At 39.5% G+C, this 12,684-nt stretch overlaps 1 pseudogene; it reads left to right on the plus strand.

Annotated features, from left to right (window-relative positions):
* Positions 1-9,120: 9,120 nt before the first annotated feature.
* Positions 9,121-10,353, plus strand: LOC110222335 (torsin-2A pseudogene; annotated as a pseudogene).
* The last annotated feature ends 2,331 nt before the right edge of the window (positions 10,354-12,684 follow it).

The following is a 12,684-nucleotide window of genomic DNA, read 5'->3' on the forward strand; positions in this document are numbered from 1 at the left end:
AGGATATTCCTCCATTAGCGCAAATAACAATCTATCCATGCCTTCTTATACCTTAAAATGGGTGTCCGTGTTCTTCCATAAAATCTCCATAGAAAATCTACCCATAATACTGTAGCCCTTCCTTTTAACATTTGATAGATATCAATATATATCACTCTAGCTCTCTTTGTGCCACCCATAATTCTTACCACAAGGGCTCCACTTTCTTTTCTGGTTTCTTATATCCTTCATGATGGCTTTTACACTAAAGCCAATTCTACTTAAAAGAAAATCTTCCTCAACCAGGCAAAGCCTTATTGATATATCCCATCCGGACCTCTGGGCGATAGTAAGAAGCTCCAGCTCTGCTTCTTTCTTAATGCTTTGACACTTGAGAAAGATGCCATAGCCCAATATCTGGGAGGCTGAGTGATGTTTATTATTGGAGGAGACACTTTTGGGTGGCAAGGAGATCTGGTTACAGAAGGGGTTTGGAAAAGTTCTGTTATTTTCTCAACAATAGGGATGTGACTAGCAAAATCTCAGGTGGAGGGCCTTGGTGGGTGAAGTAGAACCTAGATTGTACTGAAATCAGAAATGGAATCTCAGAGTCCTTTTGTCAAGAGAGCCTATGTGCAGAGGAGCCAATGCCCAGGTCATGGGCCGTAGATAGTTTCTTCATCACTGGATTACAGTCATCCCTATGAGGCCAAAAACACCCATACCCCTTTTTCTTTTCAACCCCTATAGACCAGATAGGCTAAAGAACTTATTCAGAAGGGAGAGAGAAAGAGATGTGGTGAGAGAGAGGTTCCAGTGTTGTTAAGATAATTGTGAGAGAGGGTTTTAGTTCTGGGGACATTTACCTGTAAGGTAAAATTATTAGCCTAGTAATAAATCAATACTAGCTAGCATTCCCCATCTCAACTTTTGTATTTATGTTAGACATCTTTTATTACTAATCTATCTACATTTTGTTTCCCTCCAAGACAATTTCGCTTAAAAGGATTTATATCCTCCACCCCCAATTATCAGGAGTTTCCCAACAGAGAATCTTCTTTCTGATTCTTCATGTTCTGGCCACAAGGAGGTTATTTCAATAATTGTATAGGTGGCCACTCTTTGAAAACACTCCATTGTCCTTCGTTTTTCACAAGTATGAGAGCTTGATCAAGCTGTTCAGTTCAGTGGACAATTCTTACTGGATAAGTTTGCCTACAATCCAACCAAAACTGGTTTTCTAAAGGCGCTAGTAATAATATACATAGTCAAATAAAACAACTTCCCACAGTGGCCAATGCCCAAAAACGTAGGCTTCAGTCTGGGCACTCTGAGTTCATCATCCCTCTGTCAGGAGGTAGCTAGCATTTTTCATCATGGATCCTCTGGAATCATGGTTGATCACTGTGTTAATCAGAGTTCTTAAGACTTTCAGAGTTGTATTTCATTACAATGTTGTTGTTATTATATAAATTGTTCTCCAGGTTCTAGGTGCTCTACTCTTCATCAGTGAATAGCTCTTTATCACATTTTATTGTTGTGGTGGTAGTTATTGTTAATAATAATAATAACAATAACTAGAGTTTATGTAGTGCTTTAAGGGTGGAAAAGTACTTGACAAATATTATTTTGTTTTATCCTCACAACAACCCTGGGATGTAGGTGTTGTTATTATTACTCTTATTTTACAAATGACAAAACTGAGGCAGATAGAGCTTAAGTGATTTGCCAGGGTCACACAGCTAATAACAATCCAAGACCAGATTTGCACTGAAGTCTGTTCTGACAACAGGCCCAGCACTCTATCCACTACATTGCCTAGATGGACAATAAGTTAGGGAAGGAGCCATCAAGTTTCTCCCCAGACCAGTATTTCCAGGGTTGGGCGCTGAACTCTCATGACACTTCATATCCCATTTGTGGCTCTGCAGGGAGTAGGCCAGGTTGATAGATAACTGAAGAATGTCTTGAGCTCCTAAATGTAGCACAAGCAGTTAAGAGAGAGGAGAGGCTGGTTGACAAGTTCTTCTAGGTGGTGTGGTTGTCAGAGCGGCCCCAGGTTATTGCTTCTAGATGAGACAAAAGTTCAGAACAGGCCCGCCCTGAGGAGTCTTTTTCTATCCCTGCGTATTCCACATCCTGTATTGACAAAACAAACTCAACAAAATGGACTGGGCTTGGGAACAACTATTCATAATGGACTAATGATAATACATAGAAATATATACATGCATACTAATGTGTGTGAATATGTACGTATATATGTGTGAGAGGGAGGGGCGTTCCCCCCCTCCCCTCACCCCTGCACTTCAGTTGATGTAGTCACAGAGAACCTAGAAGGTAATTACAAGATAGTAACAAAGTGTTAAACTAACTGCAAAGATGTCTCTATACCCATGTCCCTTTGGGATATGTGAACACCCTTTTCTGACAATTAAAAGAAGAAAACTCTTTGGACAAGTTGGAATCTAAATACCTAAGACCTAGGGACAGAGTTTAACCCTGAGGGAAATTTTTGGAGGAGGAAGAGGAGACTACTCTCTCTCCTCCCCCTCTACTAAATGTAGTGTATCAATAATTTGCTCAGAAGGAAATACTAGGGAATCAGAGGCACAATTAATGGAGTTGAAACATACACTCTAGACAGACAGAGACAGAGAATCAGTCATTTGAGGGAGGAAGGCACTCTGAGGAAGAGGACTCTCAGCAGCAGAGAAGACAGCTGGCTATAGACTCCAGAGAGCTAGCCATCGCAAAGAAGAACTGGACTGCAGAGAGTACTCTGGAAGTCCTGTACTTCCACACTATTCCATACGAGGTTAGTTGTTCTACTTTCTTTTCTGTCATTCATTTTCAAAGTTGTTCTTCTGTAATCTGGCTTCCAACCTTATCAGTCAACTGAAATTGCTGTCTCTAAAGTCATAATCTCTTAATTGCCAAATCTAAAGGCCTTTTCTCAATCTTCATCTTTAAACTTTTCGAAACCTTTGAAACTCTCATATGATATTCTCATATTTTCAATTACTCAGGCTTGGAATCGTGGTGTTATCCTGGATTCTTCACTCTATATGTCCAATAGTTTGACCTCTTGTCGTTCAGTCATTTTTCAGTCATGTCCAACTCCTCAAGACCACATTTTGGGTTTTCTTGGTAAAAATACTAGAGCAGTTTCCCATTTCCTTCTCCAGCTCATTTTACAGATAAGGAAACTGAGGCAAACAGAGTTAAGTAACTTGTCCAGGGTCACATGACTTATAAGTATCTGAGGCCAGATTTGAACTCAGGAAGATGAGTCTTCCTGAGTCCAGGCTCAGCACTCTATCCATTGTGCCACCTACCTGCCCTAATCTTTTGACCTATGTTGTCATTTTTAACTTCACAAATTTTCTCATATGTATTTCTTCTCCACTCACACAGCTGCCACCCTAGTCCAGGTCCTCATCACCTCTTGCCTGGATTACTGCAATAGCCTTCTAATTGGTCTTCTAGCCTCAAGTTTCTTACAATTCCAATTCATCCTCCACTCTGCCAAAATGCTTTTTCCTAAAGCATAGATCTGACCATGTCACCTATTCAATAAACTCCAATTGTTCCCTATTATTTCCCACGTCAAATACATAATTTTCTACCTGGCATTTAAAGACCTTCATAAAAAACCTGGAAAGATTTACATGAACCGATGCTGAGTGAAGTGAACAGAACCAGGTGAACATTGTACACAGTAACAGCAGCATGATGCAAAGACCAACTTTGATAGATTTAGCTCTCTTCTCAGCAATAAAATGATCTAAGACAATTCCAAAAGACTCATGATGGAAAATGCTATCCACATCTAGAGAAAGAACTATGGAGTCTGAATGCAGATGGAAGCATATGATTTTCTCTCTCTCTTTTTTTTTCTTTCTTGTAGTTTTTCCCTGTGATTCTGATTCTTCTTTCATAACATGACTAATGCTAAAATACATCTAATAGGATTGTATATGTATAGTCTATATCAGATTGAATGTGGTCTTGGGGAGGAGGAAGGGAAAGGAAAGAGAAAAAAATTTGGAACTCAAAATCCTGTAAAAGTGAGTGTTGAAAAGTAGCTTTAGGTGTAATTGGAAAAAATAAAATATTATCAAGAGGAAAAAGAAAAAAGAAAAGACCTTCACAAGCTGGCTCCTTTGTGCCTTTCCAATCTTTATACACATTTTACCCCTTCATACACTCTGGCCTACTTGCTATGGTATGCCACCTCTCAACTCCATACCTTTGCACTGACTAATCCCTAATGCCTATAATGTTCTCCTTCTTCAATCTGAATCCCAGCTTTCCTGGCTCCCTTCAAGTTTCAGGTCAAATTCCACATTTTACAAGAGGCCTTTCTCACTCTTTCTCTCCACCCCCACTGCTCATCCCTTCCCTCTGAGATGACCTTTCATTTACATTACATCTCATTTATACATAGGTATTTGCATGTTGTCCCTCCCATTAGAATGTGTGTTCCTTGAGGTCAGGGACAATGTTTTTGCCTTTTTTTTGCTACCTAGTAAATACTTCATAAACCTATATGATTGAAATGAATTCCTTGCAATTCTGCTTCACTATCAGTGTATTTTAAATTTCATACCCACTCTTCCACGAACTATGTATATATGAGAGAGTATGTCCCAGGTTTCTGGTGGGAATGTTTTGCTGTTACTATTTTATCATCAGGTATAAAGAATTACCAATGAGGAAACTCATTCTACCAAGGCAGAACTGCACCTGCTGTACAATTTATAATCTTAGTTCCCTGGGACACTGAAGGAATAAGTGAATTGCTCCGGGTCACCCAGTTAGCATATGTTAGAGGCTAGGCTTGCCCTCAGATCTTCCTGAGGCCATTTCTTTATTGACTGCACCATCCCATACTTATATTTTGATAGACAAACAGACAAATACACAGATAGACATATGTGTGTATGTATGCACGTATGTATGTGTGTGTATATGTGTGTGTGTGTGTGTATATATATAGAGAGAAAGAACATATATTTATATACACATATATGGGTATATATAGATTACGTGTGTGTCCATTTCTGAGGCCTAGAACTGTTTCACTATGTAATCTAGCTTGCTCGAGGGAGTAGCACCCCTTTCTCCATTGAGGCAGAATGCTTCTTAAGTTGGAATTAGGGAAAGCAGGCCAATAGAGTGGAAGGAGATTTGGACTGCACATCAGTGGTCCTATCATTCAAATGGTATATATTTGTTAAATGCCTACTATGTTCCAGGCACTGTGTGAAGTATTGGGGCTACTTGCTGGCCATAGTTTACGCATGTATGCATTCACAGTGCATGTGAATACATATAAACACACCAAGCATGCATATATTCATTTGCATGCTTACATGTAATTTTCCCACAAATGTGCCATTTCCCCTTTCTGTGCCTCAGCTTCCTCATCTGTAAAATGACAGGGTTGAATTTGATGGCTCTGAGGTCCCTTAATCTATGATCCTATTATGCTCAGCCCCTGTTCCATTATATTTACGTTTGTATGAATTTGATGTCCCTATCAAAATATTTCAGACTGCTGCCCCAGGAGAGAACAAGTTAGCATATGTTTAATCCTTATCTGCAAGGTTATGCTAAAAGTTCAAAGAATGTGGTAGGCCACATTGAAACACAGCAAATCCATTTAATTTCCTCCCTAGCTTGGCTTTGCATTTTGGCACCCTACTCCTGCAATGCCATCCCTGTTCAGACTATTTTCCATTACCTTCATGTTCAGGTGTTTCCTGGGAAATGTGTTTTACGCATTTCTGCCTTGCACCTGGACTTCTTTTTGTCCATGAAATTGGATCTTAAGAGCTCTGGTTTTGTTTCATAAGAGAAAACAAACACTGTCAGGCTGACTTGGGGGAACTTTGCCTGAAAAAAACACGTGAGCAAATTTTAGTAGCCTCTGCAGGCTGCCCTTACTAGGGACTGAGGGAGCACAGCATCAATTTGGATGGCATCCTTACCATGTCAAGACATCCAGTCAGCTCAAGCCAAAATTCAATCAAGTGGGCTGCTGAGTATCATGTCCCTGAAATTATCTGGGCAGTTCCCAAATTGCTATTTTCTTATTGTGCAGATGCAGCCGCAACATAAACACTGCTTCAGACATGTAATGAAGTCCCATCAATCTGTCATTCAATCAACAAGAATGTGATGAGTGCCTACTATGTGCCCAGCATGGTACAATAACCCACCCCAACAGAGGGCCAGTTTCTCCACATGAGCTGTATGTTATTCTGCTGTGTATTCCCTAGATTCAAGTAAGAAGGGAGGACCAACATCTTGTGTACTGGCCATTACTTTAAATACTTGGAAATAAACAGTTTCTACCATTGGAAAAAGATAAAGTGAATGGGGGAGAGAAGACTCAAATTATGGATTTAAATGTGTTCTTGACAGGTAGAAACAGGTCTGGCACAAAGCAAGTGTTTAATATGTATCTATTGGATACGATTGAATTGTCTCTATCTTTTAAAAATCTAGGTATTTTTAGTGATTGATTAATAATAATAACTAGCACTTTTATAATACTTTAAGGTTTGCAAGGCTATTATGCATATTGTGTCCTTTGAATCTCACAAAAACTTTGTGAGGTAGATGTTGTTATCTCCATTTCACAGATGAAGAAACTAAAACTGACACATATTGCCTAGGATCACAGCTAACAATAATAATGTGTCTAAGGCAAGATTTGAACTTGGGTCTTCCTGGCTCCAAGGCTAGTACTCTATCCATTGAGTTGCTTCAAGGCCTAAGTGCATCTTTAGCAAAAAAAAAAAAAACAACCAACCAAACAAACAAAAAAACCCTATATTGGGTATGAAGAATTTGCCCAGTAATTCAATGACTATTTACTGTATTTACTGTATTTACTCACATTCCTTTTTCTATTTTCTTTCTCTCCTTAATTCTGAAGAGGAAAAGATTTCCTCTTCCATCATTTTCTCCAGGGATTTATTAGGCAGGTGCCTCATAAGAAGAAATGTCACTCAAAAATGCATAGGTTCCAGATAGTAACTGATAGTACTCTGACCTGTTTGCTCATTCGCCCTCATGACAGACTTGAACATTAGATAGGAAATAGTTTCTACTGCCCCACCTTTTGTAGATAGGTAAAATGAGGGGGTAGAAGACATAAAGGCTATAGACTAACTGGTCCTCAAAAAAAAGGAGACCTGCCCCAGCCCCAACAATGGAACCGAAAGAAACAACACTGGGGCAGATGATTGACTGATAAACAGAAGGCATCTTCATCCTAGTGAATGGTGGGGAAAATCCTACTTCTCTAAAGGACATTAGACTTTATGTACTGTCTGTGTTTTGCTGAGTTTAGAAAACTGTGGCCTTCCTCATATCCATGTTCAACTATCCCAGACACCTGCCTGCTGTGATTATGAAGTGTTAGAGAAAGGACTGGGAGGGAAATCTGCTTGTATATTTTCCCTTCTATTGTGCCTGGCTCATTTGAATGCTAATGTATTGCAGTTCAGAGTGTAACATTTACAGCTTTGAATAATGAAGCTGCTCTGAACTCTGAGTACCTGGGTTGCACGTTGGTGGTCGTTGAATAAACTAGAGCAACATCTTTGGGCAATAAGAAGGTGATCTCAAAGTGGCTAGAGACAGATGCTGAAACACACTCTGTTCCATACACCATCAGGAGCTTCCATTCCTGACAGCTTCATTAATTTTATTCTTAGTCATTTTTCCAGCAGATACAAATGAAAGTATACTGCCTATGGCACCGTCAGAGGGATTAAATGCTGTAATAAGCTTCCAAAGGAGGGTATAGCTTCTCCAGCCCAAGACGGCTTTGAAATCAAGATAACCAGTTACCTGTCTTGGATGGTTTCAGGGTAAACTTGCCTAGAGATCAGAAACTAGATGACTTCTAGAGGTCACTTCTTATATAAGGACTCCAAAATGCCACTGTCACGCACAAGTTTCTTGTTAGGTACACATTTGTTCCCTTCTGTATAGAAATCAAGATCAGAAAATCTGACACTGGATTTCATTCAATAGAAAAAACAAACATTTATTGAACACCTACTATGGGCAAAACTACTGTGCTACCTACCAAGTAGAATGCAAAGGTGATGAAATTGAAAAAGAATTGAAAGGAACTTTCTGACACAACTCAAATAGTAGACCCATCTCAGGCAGAGACAGCTTAGGCAGACTTAAAGGACGTTTTTAAAGAATCTGTTTTAATAATGAAGGATTTCTATTGGTTGGGTGATTCCCTGGCAATGACTGTGAGATTTAAATTACAAAAGAGCAAATCAGATAGGCAATGGTGCTATGTACTAAAAAATGATTCCTACCTTACAGCAATAGAATAAGCCATAAATAGCAATAATTCATCAGAATTAGCAGCAGCAGCAGCAGATGCTAATTCATCATCAGCAGATGGTAGCAGAATGCAGCCCAACTGTGGAGGACCAAAAGCTGGCAGCACCACCAATAGAATAGCCCAGCGTAGAAACCCAGAAGCCCAGCATAGCAATCCACAGGTCAACAATGTAATAATCTGACAAGCTAATGTCATCAACATCTCTGTGGAAGAAGTAGTAATTGGTGATCAAAGAGGAGAGGGGTTTCAGCTGGGGGACAGTATTGTTTGTTGCCCTGGCTATGTGTTCCCTGTATCAGTGTCATCTTTCACATGTGTTCCCTGGCCAAGAGGATTTTGTATATAGTTCCTCCTTGAAAGACAGATAGGTAGCGCAGTAGATAAAGTATTCAACTTGGAGTCAGGAAGACCTGAGTTCAAATTCTGCCTTAGGTATTAGCTATATGTCATTGAATGGATAATTTAACCTCTTTCTGCCTCAGTTTCCTCATCTATAAGATAGATATAATAATAGAGCCTCTCAGGGTTGTTGTAAGACTCAAAAAAAGATAACATTTGTAAAGTTCTTTGCAAATCTTGTTAATTATTTCCACCAGTGGTGGAAATCTGGGAGAATGTATCAGTGTATAAAAGCATTTCCCATATAATTTATTTTGCTGTATTTAATTACACATCTTTGTTTCAAACAAAGCAAATTCTTCTCTCTGGTCAGATAAAAAGAAACATGAGCACACATTAGTGTAGTCTCATGAACTATGGTTTTAGATTACCCTCAAGGTAATATACAACACACACTTACATAAAAGTCCTTTATGACTATTTCCAATCTGTAGTTGTGCTCACATTTCTTTTGTTCTTTAAGTGTGTAAAGGTGTTTTTTTCACAGCAATCATGTGAAACAGAATGTTCAGGAAATACCACTCCTATTTTAAAGATGAGGAAAATGAGGAGTGGAGACAGCCATATAGTGGGACAGTCTGAGTCATTGTTGGCTAAGGTCCAGGCAGAGTAGCCTGAGTCTGGCAGAACAGCTTGCTGTTCAGGATCACAGAGGAAGGTAGCCTAGTCCCTGTGCCCAGGTTACAGGAGCTGGTGTTGACCGGGGCCACCTGGGACCTGGCCACCTTGTGCTATGGTTCTGAGAGTGCAACTTCCTGTTCCACCTCCCAGAATATGATTTGGCTCAGCAATTGGCCAGGCAGTATCTGGCAAAACAGTTAGTAATGAAGGAGCTGAAGGATTTTGTGAAGAATGCTATACTAGGCCAAACTCCTAGTGATGTCCTCTCACAGTTGAACTGGCACAGCCACAATGTCTGTCAATTCCATGCTGACTGGATACCTATTCTGAGATGGGATGGCCAATCCCCAAGGGCACCACTTTTCTCCCCTCATCTACTTCCCCCAACCCAGACCAGATAGAGTACTATAAGGGTTATCTGAAGCAATGAATCTTGGAGAACCTCACATCTTGCAGCAGTTCTCTCTTCCTCTCCAATGAGGTGGATAAGATGAACCCTGGGTTGATAGAAGTACTCTGCTCTTTCCTGGCACCTTCCAAGGTGGTCCATGGCACCAATTACCACAAAGCTATCTTTGTCTTCTTTAGCAATTCTGGTGGTAAGCAGATGGCATTAGATGCCTGGTGAACTTGTAGGGTCTGATAGAAGCTTCAACTTTGGGATCTGGAGCCATCTGAAGGGCCATTGTAATCAACTTCCATCACGAATTTTAGTTGTCAAGAATTGTCAGAGATCAGCTCCTGGCACAGAATCCTTCTTGCTACTCCAGTACCACCATGTCCAGAACTGTTTGGCCAACAAATTGGTCCAGCTGGGCTTGGGGCAGTAGGAGATGGTCTAGGCTTTGTTAGATGGCACTTCCTTCTTCCCTAAAGAGGAGCAGCTTTTTTTCTTCCAATGGTGGCAAGATTTACCCAAGGTCACACAGCTTATAAATAATGGATATGGGATTCAAAACAAGATCTAACTCTGAGCCCAGTGTTATTTCTTCTCCCCTACTCTGCCTTTTCTAGGTAATTTTATCAGTGGGGTTGTAGAGATTCCTCATCTTTCCTTACCCCTTGGATAAAACTCTACGAATAACAGAGCACCTTTTTACATCTCCTAACAAACATGCCAGTTTTGAAACAGAGCTTAGTGAATGACAAAGTGTTCAAAGTGCATACTTTATTCATACCTTTTCAGTGGGACAAAGGAAAGAAGTTCCATTATGTCACACACTATAAGCCATAGACAATGAGAAATTCTACTAGGAACATAACTGTGACACTGTTATGATAGATGTTAAGCACTTGGATTCAACATGAAAGTACATGGAAACTCCATGCCTCGTGTTTCTTTAAGCTGGGCAAATACAGTCTAACATACTTAGATAGACAGATAGACAGACAGACAGACAGACAGACAGATAGATAGGTAGATATCAGTCCAACATACTTACATATATATATCTCAAGACCTGGCTTGAAAGAATTCACATTTTATGAAAGACACTAGTAGACAACAACAATAGTAATGCTATAAATCCTTTATTAAAAACACATCTCATTTGATCTATGCCACATCATAATTCAGGGGTATATGAATTTAATCATATTTATCCTTGTATAATAACATTTTAGAGCTTAAAGGGGAAAAAGAGATCTTATATTTCAAGAGTGTGCTGATAAATGTTTAACAACCAGATCTCTCCCCAAAAGAAAATTTACCCACAACACAATGCTAAGTTTAATATGTATTATTAACATTTTCCCCATCACTTTTTCAAGTTTGGACAATCAACACCTATTTCTGAGGTGTAAATGCTCACCCTAGAAATGGAACTCTTGCAAGCAGGTTGGGGCTGGCTCCAACCTCCTCATTCTTCAGATGAAGAAAATGAGAGCTACAAAAATTAAATGATTTGCTGAATGTTCATAGGATCATAGACTGAGAGAGAAGGGATTTTAGAAGTTATCTAATGCAATCCCTTCATTTTACAGGCCCTGGCATCCATTTTCCTGATTGATGAGGATCACCATTTTATGAAAGGTCATGGATACTCTTACTTCACCTCCAATTGAACCCATTCTCTAGAATACTGCACTTCCTCATTAGTAACCCTACCCTTTGCACAGTACTCTTTCCCTGTTCTCCTTTATATTTTGTCTTCCATTATTAGAATATAAGGGCAGCTAGGTGACACAGGAAGACATCTTCCTGAGTTCAAATCTAGCCTCAGACATTTACTAACTGCGTGACCCTGGGAAAATTACCCAACCCTGCTTGCCTCAGTTTCCTCATCTGTAAAATGAGGTGGAGAAGGAAATAGCGAATCACTCTAGTATCTTTGCCAAGAAAAACCCAAACGGGTTCATGAAAAGTCTAACACAACTGAAACAACAGAACAAAAAAATAGAATATAAGTTCCTTGAGAATAGGAACCACTTTTTCTTGTATTTGTATCTCTAGCACTTAGCCGATGCCTAGCCCATAGTAAGCACTTAATAAATACTCTATCATCTACAGATGAGGAAACTGAGGCTTAAGAAAGTTAAGCAATTTGCCCAACATCACACAGGGAGTAAGGTAGAATTAGTTAAGATTTAAACTCAGGTCTTTTGATTCCAAGTCTAACACTCTTTCCACAGTACTAGTTAGCAATAGAGAGAGAACTAGATGGCCAGGCTTCTTGTCATACATACAATTTGCTCACATTCCTCTTTTTAATATAAGTAAACATAGCTGGATAAATGTGGTAGTTGAATTTATGCTAATTTTAATTCTTTGAATGATCATTATAAAACAAAAAGTGCTATATTAGTGTGAGCTATCATTTTAGCGCAATAGTGTAAGAATAAAAGCTAGCATTTGTATAGCTCCTACTATATGCCAGGCACCATGCCAAATTCTTTACAAATATTGTCTAATTTGATCTTCACAGCAACTCTAGGAAGCACGTGTTTATTATTATTCCCATCTTACAGTTGGCAGTTAGGTGGCTCAATGGATAGAGAGCTGGGCCTGGAATCAGGAAGACTCATCTTCCTGAGTTCAAATCTGACTTCAGACACATACTAGCTGTGTGACCTTGGGCAAATCACTTCACTCTGCTTGCTTCAGTTTCCTTATCTGCAAAATGAACTGGAGAAGGAAATGGCAAATCACTTTAGTATCTTGCCAAGAAAACCCCCACATGGGGTCATGAAGAGTCAGATGCAACTGAATAACGAGTTGTTAGTTCTCTTTCTAAGAGGAGTAACTGAGTAGTTCTCTCTGTGTTGCTATTATTATGGAAAGAGTGTTAAATGTGGAATCA

Source organism: Phascolarctos cinereus, unplaced genomic scaffold, assembly GCF_003287225.1.
Source record: "Phascolarctos cinereus isolate Bilbo 61053 unplaced genomic scaffold, phaCin_HiC Scaffold_4;HRSCAF=312, whole genome shotgun sequence".
NCBI lineage: Eukaryota > Metazoa > Chordata > Mammalia > Diprotodontia > Phascolarctidae > Phascolarctos > Phascolarctos cinereus.